The following is a 5,490-nucleotide window of genomic DNA, read 5'->3' as shown; positions in this document are numbered from 1 at the left end:
TGGAGTTCATAAGGTGTACCGAACTCCAGTATATTATGTTGGACCGGTCTCTGTTGCAACAAAATAGTGGCTATTTTTTATTGACTTCGTAAACGCTGGCTATTTTTGAATGACCAATCCGAAAACTGGATATACCATGTTATTTTTACTTGAAAAACTGACTAAACTTTAATAGTCGGCCCAGTAAGTGCTAACCCACCTAATTTTGGGACAAGTGCAAAGATAGTCATTCGTAGGGATTCTATATTATAGATTAGTCACTGCTTATTTTGTCCTGAGATTTTATACTAAATTTCAGGGCAATTTAGGATACTTTTGTCCTGAAAAATTAAACTGAAAACTTAAAAATTAGGATGCACTGACTAATTCATAAATAGTAACCCTTTAAAGTGGTTACCTGTGTCATTTCTACCCAAATTTTTACCGAAATTTATGTGTGTTGGGCTTCATAAGAATGACACAGTTACCCACAAGAACAAAACTATTTACCGTTACCTGCCCATTTATTTTTTTACCATCACACTAATTACATTTCCTACCAATAGTAGTTTTTGTGGGGAATTTTCTCTTTTTTCTCAATTCTTTTTTATTTCTATGCTTCTTTTCTTTTTTCCTTTTTTTCTTTCTTTTCTCCTTTTCTTTTTTCTCGTTTTCTTCTTATTTTTTTCTTTTTCTATTCATTTATTTTTGCCCAAATCGTATTATTGTTATTTTTACCCTAACATATTTCACACTCAATTTTGACACCTTCTTTATTTATTTTTTCTTTGTTTCTTGTTCCTTTTATAATTCCATTTAACTCCTCTTTTCTTTTATTTTCTTTATTTCTTGTTCCTTTTCTAATTTCATTTAACTTCTTTTTTATATTCTTTTTCTCTTCATAATCTAATTTCATTTATTGCTTTCACTATTTTTTATTTTTTATACAAAAAAATTGATATAGTAAATATTTGTTCACCTTTTAAAAAAAAATATAACTAGTATAATATACCTTTTGTCTTTTTTCTCATTTTCTTAATTCAATTATTAAACTTAAATAGTATTAGTTGTCACTTGATCTAATCTATTGAATATTACACTGACTATTGTTGAATACCATAAATTACATAATTATATTCTAAGAATCAACACGTGATTGTCATGCAAGCCTTGATCTCCTTCCCTGCAAATATAAGTACACACTCTACCATTAGCAGTAACACAACCAGTTATGGAGCAAGAAAATATAATCTATGGCCACGAAATCTCCATATATATGAGTTAGAATAGAAATGATAATAAAATATTAAAAAATGCAATAAAAGTATAAGTAGCAAAAAAGAATTCTAGTACCATATGATACCAATATGGTATACATATATACGAACAGAGTATATAATTGTTCTAGAATATTGCTACAACAATGTGCAACCATACTATTCTACCAAAACATTAAATGCTGCAATAAAAGTATGAGAAAATTATATGCTCGTATTGCAAGCTAAATATTCGCAAAGCAACTTGCTCATTCCGTATACGAACAAGGTATATAGTTGTATGAGGTCGTTCCAACAATTGCCTATAACTATAAAAACTATTACATAATACACATAATCTATGTCCGTCGGCACAAAAAAAATTCCAACACTGCAAATCATGTTCATATAAATAATTTTAGAATAAAATCACTTAAAAATACAGCTAAAACAACCAAAAAAATATTCAAACTATCATATGATACCAATATGGCATATAACTATACCAACATGGTATACAGTTTTATTGGTTAATTCCCGACAACTATATCACTATACTACTATTACATAACATACATGCATAAAGAGAAAAATAAAAAAATAGTGTATCACATATTAATATAATAAAGTATGTCAAGATATTATACTGTATTACTATTATTAAAAGAAAATCAAATAGTGTACCAATTAAATGCAGCATATGGTACCAATATAGTATATAGTTATACTAATAGAGAATATAGTTGTACGAGGCCATTCCAACAACTGCATATAACTATAAAAACTATTACATAATATACAAAATTTATCTCCATAGGTACAAGAAAAATCTAACACAGCAAAACATGATCATATAAATCATTTCAGAATAGAATTTACTCAAAAATATAGCTAAAACAACCAAAAAAATATTTCAACTACCATATGATACCAATATGACATATACTTATACCAATAGGCTATACAATTCTACTAATTAATTCTAGGCAACTATTTATAACTATACTACTATTACATAATACACACGCATAAAAAGAAAAAAATAGCGTACCACGTATTAATATAATAACGTATTTCAAGATATTGTACTATAGCAATATTATATAAAACAAACGCATAAAGAAAAAATCAAAATGATTACATAATACACATGCATAAAGGAAAATTAAAAAAATTCAAGATACTGTACTATTCTGCTATTACTAAAGAAAAATCAAATAGTGTACCAATTAAATTTAGCTAATACAATCAAAAAAATGTTCCAACTAACATATGATACTAGCATAGCATATAACTATACCAACAAGGTATAAAGTAGTAAGCAAAGAGTTTAATTTTTTTTAATTCAATTATTAAACTGAATTAATATCAGTTGTCAATAAAAATTTCAAAAAATTCTATAAGGACCTAATTGTAAGAGTATATCGTTACATTATACAGTATGCTATAATAGTATATCATTGGAAAAACTGTATACCAAAATGGTATATAGTATATTATGTCAGTGACCTAGCACGACAAAGCACTCTCCGAGGGCATGGAATGTCTAATTTTTTGGTCAGAATATCCACAGTAATGTCTCTGTTAGATTCTCCGGTCGAAATAAGGGAAAGGTCAATTCTATTCTCGATGGAAACGGAATTTTGCGAATTCTCCCCCGAACTGGAAGATCATTTCGAGATCTTCGAACATATTCGAGGGTTCAATGTTACTATTGTAACTTCGGCCAACACACAAGATGAGACTTTACCACCGTGGAGCGGCTTTTTGCAAAAAGATGAGGGGGAAACTCAGTAAGATGTCGGAGAAGCGAAATATACGAGATCACAAACGTAGATTGCTCGCGGCTAAATATGAATTGAGACGAAAGCTTTATAAAGCCCTTTGTAAAGATCCCGATCTTCCTAGTGATATGCGGGACAAACATCGTTATAAGTTGTCCAAGTTTCACCCTTTCATGTATTAGCAACACTAGAATCATAGTTGATTCATTATTGAAGTTTAAGAGATTTTTTATTTTTTGATTTAAGTTATATACATTAGCAATAACATAAAAATATTTTAATCTATTAACATACTATTTGTTTGTTATATAACTTATTTTTATTGTAATTTCATTAGGTTACTAATGATATTTACCATAAAAAAATTATTTGCTTAAATAATTTATAAGTGTCGTGATTTTACATATTATAGAAAAAAACTCTTTTAATTTTAAAAGATAAAGATAAAATAAAATAGGTATACTAAACTTCCTTTTTACATGCAAATGATTGCATAACGAAAGAGTATAATTTTATACGAAGAGCATTGCAATGAGGAAAGAGGAATGGGTAGGCGCGCAATAAATTTAGAACCTATAGGTAAAAATATTAAAGGGATTTTTTATTCATATACACTATTTGAAATCTTATTACGAAAAATGTTCTTGTTTTGATATTTACCCGGCCTAAATACATTTTAGTTACAAAATATATACAATCCACCTTAAAAGGCTCACAAATCCATTATTTGTGTCTTAAATCAAGGGATTTAATTACTCGTTTTTTTCTCCTCTTCTCTTTTCTTATTTTTCTTCCGCGTTAATATACAGTAATCATGAAAGCTATTTTTCTCCACCCTATCATTTTTGTACAGTTCTCCCAAATAGCAATTCCCCACTTAAAAGATACAAAAATCACATCAGGAAGGAAGAAACCCAGTGCAATAATCACTGAGATCTGTAAACTCAACGAGAATACTTTAGGCATTGATTTGGAATGATATGAGGCTTCATAGCTGTCCGATTAACCACTTATTTGACGTTTCTATTGGCTAACACCACTACATCATTTTTACTTTTTCTTTACTTGTAAATATAGAAAGTCATTTCTACTTTTACTTACCTAGAACTTGTAGTCGGTGAATTCCGTATCACATGATTAGTAGGATAAGATTTGATTTATTCTACTAAATCTTTAGACGGTTTGACAAATGTGGTGTACATTTTACTTTGTGTAGTTTAATTTGGATAATGTCAAGGAATAATTGGGACAATTAGTTGCCTTCCTTTTCCATGTATTTTCAAAAAAATTTAACCTTATTAGAATCACCCTGTTAAGACAAGTAGAACAAAAATCAACAGAACACCTTGTCTCACCAAGCAAATATTCAAATAAATACTTTGCCAATTTTGTTTTATTGCTCATTGCAGAATCCATGATACAACATTATTTTTATAATTTATCTACAACTTTCATATATTATTTCTACCCAGTTATATACAACTACAATATCATACCACTTAAATATATGTTTATACAAATTTTATACAATATGTTTTTTGTATATTTTGTATCTGATTTATACATAGTAAAAACAAATTTCATACAACTAATTAAATATTATACAATTTATCTATAACTTTCACACATTATTTCGACTCAGTTAAATACAACTACAATAACATACAACTTAAATACAAATTTTATACAAATTTTATACAATATGTCTTTTGGGGGTAGTGGGAGTGATTGTAGGAATTGATTAATTATCCTTAAATCCTAAAAATGTACATAATTGATAATTTTGTATATAGAAGGTAATTAAAGTAAAACTTGAGTAGGGAGGGTAATACAATTTCATATAGTGTATAGGAATATAAAAATTCCAATAATAAATAGTTCAAAGATGGGCAAAAGTGGGTAAATATTTTGTTTTTTGTGGGCTAGTTTCCCATTTTTTTTTGGGAGAAATTCAAAAATAGCTAGATTTATAACTGATAGTTCAAAAATAGCCCAGTTTTAAAAGTAATCGAAATTTAGCCACTTTTTATGTAAAGATAATTTTGAGCGAAAACACTGTTCAAAACCCGAAAAATACGTCAGTATATTATACTGGAGTTACAAGATAAGTATGCTGGATACGATGGAGTTCAGCATAAGTACATTAGAACTCCAATATATTTTTCCAGCATAATATACTGGAGTTCCAGCAAGTATAATTGTCTAGTATAATATACTGGAGTTTGGAGCACGAGTGCTCTAGTCTTTAGTATATTATACTGGAGTCAGCAAAGTATACCGGTCCAGCATATTATGCTGGAGTTCGTACACAGGGGCACCGAATTTTAGTATATTATGTTTGATCGGTCTCTGTTGCAGCAAATCTGTTGCAGCAAAGTGTTTATTTTTTATTAAATTCGTAAATGCTGACTATTTTTGAATGACCAATGCGAAAACGGGCTATATGGTGCTATTTTTACCTTCCCCCAAAG

The sequence above is a fragment of the Nicotiana sylvestris genome, chromosome 9 (genome assembly GCF_000393655.2).
Source record: "Nicotiana sylvestris chromosome 9, ASM39365v2, whole genome shotgun sequence".
In the NCBI taxonomy this organism is placed as follows: Eukaryota; Viridiplantae; Streptophyta; class Magnoliopsida; order Solanales; family Solanaceae; genus Nicotiana; species Nicotiana sylvestris.
Note: the sequence above shows the minus strand (reverse complement) of the source record.